The following is a 17,907-nucleotide window of genomic DNA, read 5'->3' on the forward strand; positions in this document are numbered from 1 at the left end:
GTGTTCCCCCTCTCGCTGTGTCTCTCTCTGTCAAATAAATAAATAAAATCTTAATAAGAATGCAATAGAAAAAATTAATGATGATGAAAATATCAGAATTTTTAAGAGTCCAACTCTGCAGTTACGCATGACCTCACTGACCTCACCCAAACCCTAATTTTACAAGGTTTTTTTTTTTCTTTAAGATAAGATTTTATTTATTTGTCAGAGCACAAACAGGGGGAGAAGCAGGCTCAGGCTGAGGAAGGAGCCCAATGGGGGACTCGATCGCAGCACCCTGGGATCATGACCTGAGCCAAAGGCAGAGGCTTCACCGACTCAGCCAGCCAGGCATCCCTACAGGGTTTGTTTTATTGTTATTACAATTTTTAAGTTTTCCGAACAGTTTTCAGATTTGCAAGAAATCGCAAAGATAGCACAGGGTTTTACCTGGCCTTCCCCCAGCTTCCCCCAATGATAACGTCTTCCATAAACACTGTGTGTTGTCAAAACCAGAAAAGTGATGTTGGTACAATACAGTCCACTCAGGTACAGATGTTTCGATTTCTCCAGCTTTACATGTACTTTTTGGTGGTGGTGAAATCTGATCACACATGTAGATTCTTGCCACTATCATGGTTCTAATGGTTTAAGGTGCGATTGTGATATTATGGCTGTTTTATTTTTTTTTAAGATTTTATTTATTTATCTGACAGAGAGATACAGTGAGAGAGGAAAAATAAATTAATCTTAAAAAAGATTCCCCCCCCACAAAAAGAAATATCTTTGGCTTTGCAGGACACATACAGTGTTTCTAGCAACTGCTCAACTTTGCCTTCATGGGGCAGAGCTGTGGACTATATGCAAACTAACAGGCATAGCTATGTGCCAATAAAACTTTATAAATACTGGTATCTGTATCTTAGAACTTTGTCATTGTTATGAAATATTCTTCTGTTTTGTTTAAACATTAAAAGATAAAACATCTTTAGGGGTGCCTGGGTGGCTCAGTCGGTTAAACGTCTGCCTTCGGCTCAGGTCGTCCTCAGGGTCCTGGGATCCAGCCCCGCATCCGGCTCCCTGCTCAGTGAGGAGTCGGCTTCTCCCTCTCCCTCTGCCTGCCGCTCCCCCTGCTTGTGCTCTCTCTCTCTGACAAATAATAAAATCTTAAAAAAAAAAAAAATCTTAAATAAAAAATAAAAGATAAAACATCTTTAGCTCAAGGGCTCTACAAAAACAGTTGTAAGGCTAGATTTGGCTCTTCCTCCCTCTCTCCCTCTCTCTCCTTCCATTCTGTTTTCTTTCTTAATTTCCAATTGTGATAAAATACACAAAGCATAAAATGTACCATCTTGGGGGCACTTGGGTGGCTCAGTCGGTTAGACGTCTGACTCTTGATTTTGGTTCAGGTCGTGGTCTCCTGGATTGTGGGATTGAGCCTCATGGCAGGCTCCACACTCAGCGGGGCATCTGCTTGGGGATTCTCTTCACTCTGCCCCTATCCCCACCCGCTCTCTCACTCTCTCTCTCTCTCTAAAATAAAATAAATCTTTAAAAACTGTACCATCTTAACCATTTTAAAGTGCACAGCTCAGCGGCATGAGGCACACTCACACTGTCGTGCAGCCACCCCCCACCCCCCCCTCCGTCTCCAGAACTTTCCATCTCCCCACACGGAGACTCTGTCCCCTTGAAGCACAGGCTCCCCACCCCCTGCCCAGCCCCGGCTCCCACCCTCTCCTCTCTGTCTGTGTGGACGGGACTCCTCTGGGGACCTCCTGGGAGTGGATTCATACAGTGTTTGTCCTTTTGAGTCTGGCTCATTTTGATGAGCATGATGTCCTCCACGTTGTAGCAGGTGTCAGAATGTCCTTCGTTTTTCAGGCTGCATCATCTTCTGTCTGATGGATGGGCCACGTTTTGTTTATCCACTCAGCCATCGATGGATGCTTCCACCCCTTGACCATTCTGAATAATTCTGCTATGAACGCTGGGTGTACGAATAGCTCTTTGAGAATATGCTTTCAACTCTTTTGGCTCTTTTGGGTAAATACCCAGAAGTGAAATTGCTGGGTCATGTGGTAGTTCTATGTTTAACTTTTTAAGGAACTGCCATACCGTTTTGCACTGTGGCTGGTGCATTTTCTGTTCCTGCCAATAGTACACAAGAGTTCCGATTTCTCCACTCTCCCGACAACACTTGTTACTTTCTGATTTTTTTGTTTTGTTTTGTTTTGTTTTGTTTTACAGTAGCCATCCTAATGGGTGTGAAGCCATTAATATCTCATTGGAGTTTTGATTTGCATTTCCTAAGAAATCATGCTCAGGATGCTCATTTCTTCATGCAATTATTGGCCATGTGTATATCTTCTTTGCAGAAATGTCTATTCAAGGGGCGCCTGGGTGGCTCAGGTGGTGAAGCATCTACCTTCAGCTCAGGTCATGATCCCAGGGTCCTGAGATCGAGTCCTGAATCAGGCTCCTTGCTCAGCGGGGAGCCTGCTTCTCCCTCTCCCTCTGCCTGCTTCTCCCTCTCCCTCTGCCTGCCGCTCCCCCTGCTTGTGCTCTCTCTTTCTCTATCCCTCTCTCTGTCAGATAAATAAATAAAATCTTAAAAAAAAAAATGTCTAGTCAAGTCTTTTGCACCCCCTGCCTTCTTTTAATTGGGTTGTTTGTGTTTTGTGTTGTTGAGCTATAGGCATTCTTTATATATTGTGGCCATTAACCCCACATCAGATATATGATTTACAGATATTTTCTCCTATTCCCTGGGTGCCTGACTTAATATTATTAAGATGTCAAAAACTACCCAAAGCAATCAGTCGACAAATTCAATGCAATCCACACTAAAATCCCAATCACTTTTTTTGCAGAGATAGAAAAATCCATCCTAAAATTCATACTGAATCTCAAGGGACCCCCAAATAGCCAATACAATTTAAAAAAAAAAAAGAATGAATATGAGGACTCACATTTCCTGATTTGAAAATTTACTATAAAGCTATGTGATTAAAACAGTGTGGTGCTGGCCTCTGCACAGACACATTGACCAACAGAATAGAATTGAGAGTAAAGTTTATGTTATGTATATTTTACTACTTTTTTATCTATAAACAAGACAAAAATTGGGTGCCTGTGTGGCTCAGTCGGTTAAGCATCCGCCTTCTGCTCAGGTCAGGATCCCAGGGTCTTGGGATCGAGTCCCTAATCGGCATCCCTGTTCAGCCGGGGGTCTGCTTCTCCTTCTCCCTCTGACCCTCCCTCCTGCTCGTGCCCTCTCTCTATCTCTCAAATAAATAGATAAATAAAATCTTTTTAAAAAATTATCAGGGCGCCTGGGTGGCACAGTTGTTGAAGCCTCTGACTCTTGGTTTCGGTTCAGATCATGAGCTCAGGGTCGTGAGACTGAGCCCCACCTTGGGTTCACACTTAGTGAGGAGTCTGCTTGAGAGTTTCTTGCCCTCTCCCTCTGTCCCTCCCCACCTCTGCACGGATGCACGCTCACTCTCTCTCTCTCTTTCTCAAATAAGTAATCTTCGACTGCCTTTTTTTATTAGGGACAAAATGTTCAAAATAGGCAAAGCCCCGGTCCTCTATTGCTGAAACCCATTGCTTCCCCAGTTGATCTTTGTGATTGCTTTATCTCTTGCCTTTTCTGTTCTAGGTTTTTAGTATTTTATTTTTTAAAGATTTTGTTTATTATTGGGGCACCTGGGTGGCTCAGTCGTTAAGCGTCTGCCTTCGGCTCAGGTCATGATCCCAGGGTCCTGGGATTGAGTCCCGCATCGGGCTCCCTGCTCCGCGGGGAGTCCGCTTCTCCCTCTCCCACTCCCCCTGCTTGGGTTCCCTCTCTCGCTGTCTCTCTCTCTCTTGTCAAATAAATAAAATCTTAAAAAAAAAAAAAAAGATGGGCGCCTGGGTGGCTCAGATGGTTTAGCGTCTGCCTTCGGCTCAGGTCATGATCCCAGGGTCCTGGGATCGAGTCCCGCATCGGGCTCCCTGCTCCTTGGGAGCCTGCTTCTCCCTCTGCCTCTCTCTCTGTCTCTCTCTGTCTCTCATGAATAAATAGATGAAATCTTTAGAAAAAAAAAAAGATTTTATTTATTTTAGAGAAGGAGAGTGCAAGCAGGGGGAGGAGCAGAGGGTGAGGGAAAGAGAAGGGTGAAAATCTCAAGCCGACTTCCCGCTGAGCGTGGAGCCCCACCCTGGGCTCAATCTCAGGACCCTGAGGTCGTGACTGAGCAGAAATCAAGAGTCGGACACTCAACCGACTGAGCCACCCAGGCGCCCCAGTATTTTTTTTTTTTAAATGGGAAGAAAGAGAAGCTGATAATATTTCAAAGAGCAAGTGTGTAAAAGGGCTGAGGTGATTGACTTTCTGGAAAAGGAATCTTCCCCAGGAAATAACAATAACGATGACAGCGATAATAATAATAATACAGGCTAATATTTACTAGATGCTGAGTCCTGTTTTATGCAGCTCACATATGTTATCACATTACCCGCGTGGAAATCACATGGAATGGGCACTTTTATTGGTTCCAGTTTACAGCTGAGAAAATGGAGGTCATGAGTGAATAAGTGACTTGCCAGGGTCACTCTAGGAAAACAAATGCATAAAAAGGTATGCACCTGAATATTTGTGGCCAAGCTATTCACACCTGTGACCATCTGGAAATAACTTACATGCTCAGCCATAGCGGATTGGTTTGCTAAATGACGTTGCTATTTACCTGGTGGAAGAGCATGGCTCTGGGGCTGTTATACTGGATTTGAATACCAAGTTTAGGACCTGTGCTCTGTGTGACCTCGGGCAGGTTACTTAACTTGTGAGAGCCTCATTTTCTTCAGCGATAAAAGAGGAAGGAAATAATGTATTGGTTATGTATAGCTGTGTAACAAATGACCCCCAAATTTGGCAGCTTCAGATAACAGTCGATATCTGTCATCCCGCCCAGTTTCTGTGGGTCAGAAATTTGGGGGCAACTTAGTTAGGTGGTTCTGGCTTGGGTTTCTCATGAGGTTGTAGGTGGCATGTTGGACAGAGCTACTATCATCTGAAGGCTTAACTGGGGTTGAAAGTTCTACTTGCAAGGTAGTTCGATCATATGGCTGTTCGTGGGAAGCCTGTTCTTCACCACGTGGATCTAGGCCTGAGCGTCTTCACAACATGGTGGCTGGCTTCCCAGATGGGGGAGCCAGAGCAATGAGGGACCCATGCCGTCTTGGAAGTCACTCTGCACCATCATCACACTATCCCGTTGGTAACAAAGCTCAGCCCTGTTCAGTGTGAGTGGGGGCCGCTGAAAGGCAGGTGTGGATGCCAGGGAGTGAGGATTGCTTTGACCATCTCAGAGGCTGGCCGCCGCAAACAGCATCTGTTTCCTGGGTGACCACAGGGCCACCTCACCCAGTGCCTGGCACCCAGTAAGTGTTCTAGAATTGCGATGCATTATTATTATCATTATTTTTAAATCAGAGAGAGAGAGAGTGAACACAAGCAGGGGGAGTGGGAGAGGGAGAAGCAGGCTCCCCACTGAGCAAGGAGCCCGATGCAGGACTCGATCCAGGTGCCCCTTAAAATAAAAAGCTTTTTTAAAAAAAGAGCACAATAGACTGTTACACAACATGACTTTTAAAAGAAATTCAGGGGCGCCTGGGTGGCTCAGACGTTAAGCGTCTGCCTTCGGCTCAGGCCATGATCCCAGGGTCCTGGGATCTAGCCCCACATCGGGCTCCCCGCTCCGCGGGAAGCCTGCCTCTCCCTCCCCCACTCCCCCTGCTTGTGTTCCCTCTCTCGCTGTGTCTCTCTCTGTCAAATAAATAAATAAGATCTTTAAAAAAAAAGAAAGAAAAATTCAAATGTGTTTGCATCTTCCTGTTTTATTTTATTTTATTTTTCTAAGACTTTTTTATTTATTTGACAGAGAGAGACACAGCGAGAGAGGGAACACAAGCAGGGGGAGTGGGGGAGGGAGAGGCAGGCTTCCCGCGGAGCGGGGAGCCCGATGTGGGGCTAGATCCCAGGACCCTGGGATCATGGCCTGAGCCGAAGGCAGACGCTTAACGTCTGAGCCACCCAGGCGCCCCTGCATCTTCCTGTTTTAATCTCACTGAAATTAAGATGCTCCTTACCATCAATTGTGTGATGTAGATTGATGGATGATGTAATTTATTTCTCACTAACACATAAGCCGTGGGAATAATGTCATGCTTACCATGGATGACATCTTGGACTTAGTGGAATGATGGAGATCTTTGCAACATGATTTTACATGGGGGGAAAGGCAGCTTTCAAAGAATAATGAGGTGACCGCAATTAGCCAGGCATGTTGCAAGTACAAAAAACCATGAGTTCCTAATGTCACTTCATAAAAGCAGAAAGAGGAAGAAGAAGACTAAGCTAGTCGCCCTTGGATGTAGCTAGGGCACCCACTCCTATCACAGCAGGCTTTCAAAGGGAGAGAATTAAGCATTTAATCAGCCTTTACCCTACAAACTTTATTTCAGTGGAATTGAATAGCTCTAGCTGATAAGGGGAAGATTTTTTTTTACAGAATTCCAGCCAATCGATATAGGAATTAGGAAGTCTACGTTTAACATGAATATTGGATCAGTGTGTTATACACCTGGAACTAATCTGTATGTCAATTGTAGCTCAATTTTTGAAAACGGAGAAAGAGAAAGCCTTACATTTTGATGAAATTAGAAAGTTGACATTTGGCAACTGCTAAAGAAATCACTGATTCCAGCAAAGATGATTCATAGTCAAAGCCATCGATGGAAGGATGACTTGACCCTGGAGGGGTTGGGTTGCCATCATTTGGTCATTCGCATCAATTTTAAAATCACTCTACTTGGGACATGCAGCATTCTGAACCTTCTGGTATAATGCAGTAGGAAGCAAATAGCACCACCTAGGAAGCTTTTTTTTTTTTTTTTTTTTGGCTCCAGAAGTTGAACCTGAACCCGACCAAGACTCCAGCCTAACTGCCATTTTTTTTTAAAGGTTTTATTTATTCATCTGACAGAAACAGAGACAGCGAGAGCAGGAACACAAGCAGGAGTGGGAGAGGGAGAAGCAGGCTTCCCCCCGAGGAGGGAGCCCGATGTGGGACTCGATCCCAGGACCCTGGAATCATGACCTGAGCTGAAGGCAGACGCTTAACGACTGAGCCACCCAGGCGCCCAGCCTAACTGCCATTTTATCAAGGCTAGACCAGATGGCTAACGGACGCGGACACCCAAAGGAAGCACGTTAACACATCCAAGAATATGCAACACTTTTCGGCACAACCAACCCGGTTTCTTCAATGGGGTCATATTTGGAAAAGCAAGCTGGGGGAGGGAGAACGGTTCCAATGAAGAGATTCAAGAGACATAGCAACTAAATTTAACCGTGGACTTTGTTGCTGAGTCCTATCTGTTATGGGTTGAATTGTGTCTCCCCAAAAGATGTTGGAGTCCCGACCCCCAGGACCTGTGAATGGAGTTTGTTTGGAAGCAGTGTCTTTGCAAATGATCAAGAGAAGATGATGTCATTACAAAGGGCTCAAGCCCAGTATGACTAGTGTCCTTATAGAAATGGAAGATCTGGACATGTACAGAGGGAAGATAATGTGAGGACACAAGGAGAAGCCCATCTACAAGACACGGAACACCTGAGGCTACCAGAACTGGGGGAGAGGCATGGGACAGATCCCTTCTTATGGCCTCAGAAAGTCCAATACCACCGACACCTTGATCGTGGACTTCTGGACTTCAGAGCTGGGCGACAAGTTCCTGTCAGTTAAGACACCCGGTTTGGGATACGTTGTTATAGCAGTCCTAGGAAATTGATACACTGTTCAAAAGAAGAAGAAAAACAGTAAAAAGGCATTTTTAATTTATTCATTTGAGAGAGAGAGAGAGAGAGAGAGCATGCATTGGGGGCAGGGAGGAAGAGAAAGAAGCAGACTCCCACTGAGCAGGGAGCCTGATGTGGGGCTTGATCCCAGGACCCCAGGACCTGGAGATCATGACCCTGAGCCAAAGGCAGATGCTCAACCATCTGAGCCACCCAGGTGCCCCTAAAATGACATTTTTGGTAAATTCCACTAATTTTGAATATGTTTCATGATAGGACTTATTACAAGCTTGCAAAATCTTGATTGTTGTTGAATAATTGTGACTGATACATGATGATTCTTCATACCAGTCCCTTTAACTTGAATGTGTAGCTATTGCTATGTAATAAATAACCACTCATTTAGCACCTTAAAACAATACCTATTTATCAGCTCACAGTTCCTGTAGTTCAGGCATCCAATGCACAGCTTATGTGGTTCTGCTTTGTAGAGTCTGAGCTGAAATCTAGTTGTGTGCTGGGCCATGGTCTCATCTGAAGGCCTGATTGAGGAAGGAAATGTTTCCAAGTGTGCTGTGGTCATGGGCAGAATTCAGTTCCTTGTGGTTGTAGGACTGAGATACTCAGCTCCTTGCTGGCTGTCAGCTAGAAGCCACCCTCCAGGACTTGCCACAGCAAACTTCCCAGCATGGATGCTCACTCCATCCCAACCAGCAAGTGAGAGAGATGACTCATATGCTAGAGACTGCAATCCTATGTAACCAATCCATGGGGTTGACACCTACCACTTCTGCTGTGTTCTGTTAGTTAGAAGCAAGGCACAGGTCTCACCCACGCTCAAGGGGAGGAGATTGCACAAGGGTGTGAATACCAGGAGATGTGGATTTGGAGGGCCACCCCATGAGTCTGTCCACCACAGTACATTTGAAAATACTCATAATAAAAATACTAGAAGCATCTTAAAAGTAGTATACGTAGGGGCGCCTTGGTGGCTCCGTCGTTAAGCGTCTGCCTTCGGCTCAGGTCATGATCCCAGGGTCCTGGGATCGAGCACCACATCGGGCTCCCTGCTCAGTGGGAAGTCTGCTTCTCCCTCTCCCACTCCCCCTGCTTGTGTTCCCTCTCTTGCTGTGTCTCTCTCTGTCAAATAAATAAATAAAATTTAAAAAGAAGTACAATTTACCTTTTAAAAAGAAGTAGTATATGTAATCTGATCCCATGTATAATATTGGACATTCGTGTTATTATTTTTTTGAGCAATTTCTATCCCCAACAGGGGCTCGAATTCACAACCCTGAGATAAAGAGTCACATGCTCCACTATCTAAGCCAGCCAGGCACCCTGACATTCGTGTTATTATTTTTTTTTTAAGATGAATTAATTTTAAAGAGAGAAAGAGCATGAGAGAGCACAAGTAGGGGGAGGAGCAGAGAGAGGGAGAAAGAGAGAAAGTCCTCAAGCAGACTCCCTTTTGAGCGCGGATCCCAACACGGGGCTGGATCCCATGACATATGGGATCATGGCCTGAGCTGAAACCAAGAGTCAGATGCCTAACTGACTGAGCAACCAAGTCGCCCCACATTCATGTCATTATTAAAAATTAAAAGTAGGGCGCCTGGGTGGCTCAGACGGTTAAGTGTCTGCCTTCGGCTCAGGTCATAATCCCAGGGTCCTGGGATCGAGCCCCACATTGGGCTCCCTGCTCAGCAGGGAGCCTGCTTCTCCTTCTCCCTCTGCCTATCGCTCCCCCTGCTTGTACTCTCTCTCTCTCTAATAAAAAAAAAAATTAAAAGTAGCCATACAATTTGACCTGGAAATTTCACTTATAGGAATTTATTCCACAGAGATGTATTCTTATATAAGTCCCAAGCTCTGCATTGATAAATTTGGAAGTGTGTGATTTGTGGAAAAATTTGTGCTGGGTGTTCTAAGAGGTGGCAAGCCTCACAGAATTCTTAGCATTATCACAGGGTGGTAAAGACGAATTGTTCCCTCATATCTGTCCCTTTGCCAGTAATGAGACTTCTTATTGTAAGCTGGACACAGCCTCCTAGAATAAAGACTACATTTCCCAGATTCCCTTGCATCTAGGTGTGGTCATGTGACTAAATTCTGGCCAATGATGGTAGTGATATTTACACTCCTTTTCCTTTTCCTTTTTCCTTCTTCCTATTGGCTGCAATGTGGGCCTGTGGTGCACCATCTCGGGCCACAAGGGTGAAGGCAATACTCTAGGGAGGGTGAAGCAAAAAGATGGAAGGATCTTGAGGTGTCGATGGCAATATGTTTGTTACAGGTGCGTTTTACAGATACACTGTGCATATGTAGTACAGTATGTGTTACATAGAAACAACACGTGCGGCATAGAATATACAGACATGCACGTGTGTATGTGCACACCTGTGTTTATGTATGCACTGTAGGGATGTGTGTCTGTGCATATATAAATACATACATGCGTATGCATACATAGAGAGGAAGGGGGAGGGAGAGAGGGAGGGAGGAAGGTTCGCTTTAAGGAATTGGCTTATGCCACTGTGGACACGCAAGTCCAAAATCTGCAGGCTGGGGACCCGAGGAAGAGCTGCCATCTCAATTCAGATGTGAAGGCCATCAGCTTGTGGAATTCCTTCTTGCTTGGGGGAGATCAGTCTTTTTTTTTTTTTTTAAGAATTTATTCATTTGAGAGAGAGAGAATGAGAGATAGAGAGCACGAGAGGGAAGAGGGTCAGAGGGAGAAGCAGACTCCCCGCTGGGCAGGGAGCCCGATGCGGGACTCGATCCCGGGACTCCAGGATCATGACCTGAGCTGAAGGCAGTTGCCCAGCCAACTGAGCCACCCAGGCGCCCCAGTCGTTTTGTTTTATTCAGGCCTTCAACTGATTGGATGAGGCCCATTACATTAGGGAGAGCAAGCTGCTTTACTTAACAGTCCACTGACTTGAGTGTTAATTTCATCCAAAAATACTTTTTTTTTAAGATTTTTTTTTTATTTACTTACTTGAGAGAATACACACAAGCAGGGGGGAGCAACAGAGGGAGAGGGAGAAGCAGGCTCCCCATGAGCAGGGAGCCTGATGCGAGGCTCGAATCCAGGACCCCAGGACCCCAGGATCATGATCTGAGCCGAAGGCAGGTGCTTAACCTACTGAGCCACCCAGGCGCCCCATCCATAAATGACGTAAGTGTATAATGAGTTTTCATATCGCCATATTCTAATTTTAAAACATTTCTATCATCCTTAAAAGAAACCCAGTAGTCCTCAGCCATGGCTCCCCATTCCTCCTCCCCCAACCCCTGTTAACCACGGTTATAACCCACTTTCTGTCTCTGTGCATTTGTCTGTTTTGGACGTTTCTTACAAGTTGAATCACGAGGTATGTGACCTTTAAGTTGCCTCTCTCACTGAACATCATGTTTTCAAGGTCCAGCCACGTTATAGTGTGTGCCAGTGCTTCCCTCCTCTTTAGGGCATAATAATGTTTCAGTGTGCTGGGCGTGTGGCGGGGCGGGGCACTTTTGTTTATTCCGAAACCCCAGGGTCTCCTGCCTTCACCAGCGCGATCGCCCTGGCCCTCTGCTGCCCCCAGTCTGTCGTCCCCGTAGCAGCCACCAGAGGGCACCAGCGAGCACCCGAGGCAGATGCTGCACTCCTCTACCCACAGCCTTCCAGGACTCCCACCTCCCCAGGGGGAAAACCCCAGTACTCCCAGTGGCTGCCAAGGCCCTGCCAGACCCGCCCCATCCCCTCCCTGTCCTTCCCTCCTCCCTCTCTCCCTCTCCCTCACTCTGCTCCAGGCACAGGGCCTCCTCACTGTTTCTTCAGCACTCCAGGCATGGTCCTGCCGCAGGACCTTTGCACATGCTGTCCCCCTGCCCCCCGGAATGCCCTTCCCTCAGACACCCACACTGCTCTGCCCCTGATTTTCAGGTCTCTGCTCTGCTAAGTCCTTATACATATGAAATCTGTACCACCATCTGACCCCAGTGCTCCCAGCCCCTAATCCTGTTTCAGCTTCCTCCACAGCACTTCTCACCATCTGACATACCATATACTGCATTCATGCCTCTCCCTCCCATGTCCCACTAGAATATAAGCCCCACCAGGACAGGGATGATGGTTCTGTGTCCCCAGCACCTCAGTCAATGTCTGGTAGACAGGAGGTGCTTACTAGATACATGCAGGATAGATGAATATCATCCACACTCTAAAAATTTAGAGTTATTTATTTATTTATTTATTTATTTATTTACGTTTAGCAATCTCTACCCGAAACGTGGAGCTCGAACTCATGACCTTGAGATCAAGACTCACATGCTCTGCTGACTGAGTCAGCCCCTAGAGCACATTATTTAAAAAAAAAAAAAAAAATGATCGCTGGGGCGCCTGGGTGGCTCAGTCGTTAAGCGTCTGCCTTCCGCTCGGTTCATGATCCCAGGGTCCTGGGATCGAGCCCCACATCGGGCTCCCCGCTCTGCGGGAGGCCTGCTTCTCCCTCCCCCACTCCCCCTGCTTATGTTCCCTCTCTCGCTGTGTCTCTCTCTGTCAAATAAATAAAAAAATCTTAAAAAAAAAATGATCGCATAATAGGTTTTTGCTCCATCTCCGCACTGTGAACATTCAGGACCTGATCATTCTTTAAAGTGGGGCTCTGCTGGGCACTGTGGGGTGTCCTAAGCACTGGGGGTGTTGAGCAACATTCCTGGTCCCCACCCACTTGATGCCAGGAACATCCCCATTTGTGACAACTAAAGATGTCTCCAGACACGGCCCACTGCCCTGTGGGTGACAGAATTGCTTCTGGGTGCTATCTACTGATGCAGGGCAAGGATTATCCACCCCTGTTTACAAATGAGACTCACAGCAAGCACGCTGTATATAGGGTTCTTCTTCACTGGGGTCTCTACTCATATGCTCCCCTATACTCTGGGGGAACCACACATCCCAGGGTCCTGGGACAAGCCTGGCTTACAGTCATCCTGGTACCATGAAATTAACATTCGTTTTGCTTTCAAAATCATCCTGGTTTGCACTTTGGTGGATGGATGCATCCACTGGAGCTGGAATCAGGCACAGTGGATGACTCAGCAGTTCCACTCTGAGGCATGTACCCAACAGAAATGCTGTTGGGACATGTGCTAGAATGTTCCATAGCGGCGTTAGTCTTGACTGCCCCAAACTGGAAACAGCCCAAATACCCACCAATAGGGAAAGGGACAAATACGTTGTGCCAGGGTCTCAAAAGGAAAAACAGCATGGAGAGTGGGCCATGCTGCATGATTGAACATAGACAAAATTCACAAACAGCACCCCATTAATCTAATATCTTTAGAAGACACGATGGTGGTTTATTTGGGGTGGTAGTGACTGGAAGAGACATAGCGGCATTTCTAGTGTATCTCAGGGCTGGTCACAGTCCGTATTTTAAAGATTTATCTATTTATCTATCTATTTATTTATTTATTTTGAGAGAGAGAGCAAGCATGCTTGGTGGAGGGGAGGGGATGAGAATCTCAGGTAGACCCCCCGCTGAGCCCGCGGAGCTCTATCCCAGGACCCTGAGATCATGACCGGAGCCGAAATCAAGGGTCAGATGCTTAACGCACTGAGCCCCACAGTCTGTATTTTAATCTCCATGTTGGTTACCGTGGTGTGCTTAGTTTCTGAAAGCCATCAGATTTTTTACATTTGATTTATGCCCTTTCTGTATATTGGTTAAACTTCAGTCACAACTTTGCCAACATAAAGTGTTCCCGTTTGGATGATAAATCATAGGGACACCCTTCTCCTAGAGCAGGGGATGGCCAACTGCCACCCCAGGCCCAGATCCACCCTACTGTCTGTTTTTTGTATGCCCCAGGAGCTAAAAGTGGTTTTTACCTTTTTCAAAAAAGATTGTTTATTTTGAGAGAGAGAGAGAGAGTGAGAGCACGTGCACACACAAGAGACAGTGAGTGCATGGGACCAAAGGGTGGGGGAGGGAGGAGGGGAGGAGGGGCAGAGGGAGAGGGAGAAAGCAAACTGTGCTGAGCGTGGAGCCCCACGCCAACACAGTTTCACAACCCTGAGATCATGACCTGAAACCAAGAGTCGGATGCTCAACCGACTGAGCTACCCAGACTACCCACGGGTAACAAATTTTAATAGTCACCTCCTCCTCCAGGCAGCCCTCCCTGATCCTCCCAGGCTAGATCATAGCCCTCTTCTGTTCTGCTTTCTCCTTTGCTTAGTCTCTCTCTCTCCTTCCAAGCCCAATTTGAAAGGTTCAATTTGTGCAAATATTTGATCAACTATTTCCTCCAGCTGGTCAGCTCCCCGAGGGCAGGGAATCTCCCAGGAGATAACCAAGAAACCTAGGAGCTCCTGGTCTGAGGGATGTGAAGAATTCCAGGCAAAAAGGTGGAGCCAGGCTGCACAGCTGATGGGTGTGTTGGCGGGTGGGGAGGGGTGTGGCCTGGAAATTCCCCAGGCTGGAGGTCGTAGGGGCAGTTTAAAAACAAAGAAATGGAAAACGGTTTGCCAAGAGCTCTATTCAAGTCCCTAAGGGCGCGTTGGGTGTCCTCACGGAAGTGGAGCCCAGAAGAGATGGTCACCTTTACTTGTCCTCCCAGACTCTCAGTGTAAGCCTCTGTAACCTGGGGTGTCACGGCTGCTACTGCTGCGGCGAAACCCCTCTGAAGGGGAGAAGCAGGTCTGTGTTTTCCTTAAAGCCTCTGCAGAGTTCAGTGACCCTGGACACCAGCTTTTCCCTGGAGTTGCTGTTCTCGCCACTTAGCTTTGCCAGACTTCCCTAAACCTGTTTGCTTGACCCTCCGTGGGGTGCAATATGTCTCTTCCCTAAGGCTGCTTCGGGAGAATGCAACGCAACACTGGTTTTCTCGGGATTTGAAGGCAACATGGGCCATCTTGCAGAACTACACGCTGAAGAGCTGTTCGCAAGCCGTGCTGGACCCTGGGGCACATGTGAAAATCCGGAATACTGGTCCTGTCTTGGTTTATAAATTTGATGTCTTGGGGCTGCTGGGTGTCTCAGCCGGTTAAACATCTGCCTTTGGCTCAGGTCATGATTCCAGCCCTGCTCTTGGAGTCCCTGCTGAGTGGAGAGTCTGCTTCTCCCTCTCCCTCTGACCCTACCCCCTGCTCATGCTTTCTTGCACTCACTCACTCTCTCTAATAAATAAATAAATTCTTTAAAAAATGAAAAATAAAAATTTGATGTCTTGTTCATCATGGACGTTTTTGCATTCACTTGGAATTTTTTATTTTATTTTTTATTTTTTTTAAAGATTTTATTTATTTATTTGAGAGCGAGAATGAGAGAGAGAGAGCACATGAGAGGGGGGAGGGTCAGAGGGAGAAGCAGACTCCCTGCTGAGCAGGGAGCCCGACGTGGGACTCGATCCTGGGACTCCAGGATCATGACCTGAGCCGAAGGCAGTCGCTTAACCAACTGAGCCACCCAGGCGCCCCTCACTTGGAATTTTTTAAAGCGGTGTTAAAAAAAGGTAGTGTCAAAACATCAACCCGGTGATTGAGGTTTTTTTGTTTTGTTTTGTTTTAGGATGGTTTGCTATGGCTTAATAACAAAACACCACACACTGTGGGGGGCTTAATATTTGTCTTCCAGTTCTGGAGGCCGGAAGTCCTGAGGTCGAGGTATCGGCAGGGCCAGTTCTCCTGAGGCCTCTCTTGTTGGCTTTCAAATGGCCGTGTTCTTGCTGTGTCCTCAACATGGCCTTCACTTTGTGTCCTAATCCGACCAATAGGACTGCTGTCACATTGGATGAGGGCCTGTTGTAGTGACCTCATTACAACATGACCCCATAAAAACCTTATCTCCAAATACAATCAAATTCTGAGGTACCGGGGGTTAGGACTTAAGTATATTATTTTGGGGGGGGGGGACATAATTCAGCTCATAATAGGAGTAAATCCTTTTTTTTTTTTAAACAGAAGTAAACTCTTAAGAAGGGAATACTGTACACTAGGTATTATTTTCTTCAAGCATCACAAGAGCCAGCCCCATGATCAAATAGGTTCTGTAATTATGCAATATTTTACATGCAAAATCTGGAGCTCAGAGAGGTTAAGTAACATGCCCAAGGTCACACAGCCAGTAAGGGCAGGACCAGAATTTATTTATTTTTTCAAAAGATTTTATTTATTTGTCAGAGAGAGAGAGAGAGAGAGAGCACAAGCACGGGGAGAGGCAGGCAGAGGGAGAAGCAAACTGGCAAGCAAGGAGCCCGATGCAGGACTGGATCCCAGGACCCTGGGATCATGATCTGAGTCTAAGGCAGACACTTAACCGACTAGCCACCCAGCCGCCCCCAGAACCAGAATTTCAACTCACCATGTCTAGCTTCAGTTAACCAGATCTGAAGCATGTCCAGGTAATGGCCGTGGGGCAGATTTGCTCCCTGATTAAACCATGTTGTCTTTTTTTTTATTGTGGTAAAATATACATAACATTTATAGTTTCTTAAAAAGATTTTATTTACTTATTTGGCAGAGAGAGACACAGCGAGAGAGGGAACACAAACAGGGGGAGTGGGAGAGGGAGAAGCAGGCTTCCTGCAGAGCAGGGAGCCCGATGCGGGGCTCCATCCCAGGACTCTGGGATCACGACCTGAGCCGAAGGCAGACGCTCAACGACTGAGTCACCCAGGCGCCCCATAACATTTATAATTTTAACCATTTTTAAGTATACAGTTTGGTTCACTAGGTATTCACACTTTTTTTTTTTTAAGATTGTAGTTATTTATTTGAGGAAGAGAGCGCGAGCACAAGCAGGGGGAGGGGCAGAGGGAGAGAGAGAATCTCAAGCAGATTCTGTACTGAGTTTGGAGCCGGGCGCTGGGGCTCGATCTCACAACCCTGAGATCATGACCTGAGCTGAAATCAAGAGTCAGACACTTAACCGTCTGAGCCACCCAGGCGCCCCAAGTATTCACACTCTCGTGCAACCACCCCCACCCTCCGTCTCCAGAACGTTCCATCTCCCCACACGGCGACGCTGTCCCCACGAAGCACGGACTCCCCACCCCCTGCCCCAGCCCCGGCTCCCACCCTCTCCTCTCTGTGTGGACGGGACTCCTCTGGGGACCTCCTGGGAGTGGGGTCCTGCGGGATGTGTCCTTCTGTGTCTGGCTCCTCTCACTGAGCCCGGTGTCCTCAGGGTCCATTCACGTCGTGGCAGGTGCAGGACTGTTCGTCCTTCCTAAGGCTGAAGAATCTTCCATTATGTGTATGCACTACTAAACCATGCCTTTCTGAGTCACTTGGTTCTGAATCAGCTGTGACACTTTGATCAAATCACTTAGCTTCTCTGAGCCTCCGTTTTCTCCCCCACAAAGGAGCTTAGCCAAAGCCCAAGGTGTGAAGAGGATTAAGTGAATTAATTGATTGAAAGCGTGGTGGCCGACATCCTATAAGCGCCCAATGAGCATCAAAAGGCAGATCCGAGGGGCATGCAATGGCGGCTGCTGGTCAGCAGGGGCCGCTGCCGTCGCCTCCTGGACATCCCAGCCTCTGGGCTGGCGCATGCGCAGCTGAGCCTCCCTGCAGAGGTGACTTTTTTCTCATGGTTCTTCCCCACCCTTTACCTCGGCGCCTGTATTTATTACTGCAGACCCTGAGCCAGGCTGTGGCTGCTTTCGCTCTCTGCTGAAGCCCAATTCCTTCCACAGGCCTCTGCTAAACGTGGGTCTGGGGATAGCGCTGGGGACGGGTACCCAGCCAATACCTGGTTCCATCTCTGCAGCTGAGGAACAGAACACCTCTCCATAAAGGGTAACAGTGGATGGAAGGACTTAAATCTCACTATTCTCCTTATTCAATTTACACTAAATTGAATTTTCGTAATAAGCATTCTATTCATTTGAAAGGAAATTGATCCACCTCTTAATGAAAACCTTTGCTTTTCATCAAGAAAATGCCCCAATTTGCAAGGAAGTGCTGGGAAGTGCCTGATATGGAGCTCAGTACACAGTGGGAGCTCAATACACTTAAAGATTAAAATTTATTAAGAATGGGAAACTGGGTACCCATATGCTGAAAATGTGTCTTTCAGGGGCCCCTG

This window comes from Eumetopias jubatus, unplaced genomic scaffold (assembly GCF_037043125.1).
Source record: "Eumetopias jubatus isolate StellerSeaLion01/CBP00866 unplaced genomic scaffold, mEumJub1_p1.0 scaffold_1, whole genome shotgun sequence".
Classification (NCBI taxonomy): Eukaryota; Metazoa; Chordata; class Mammalia; order Carnivora; family Otariidae; genus Eumetopias; species Eumetopias jubatus.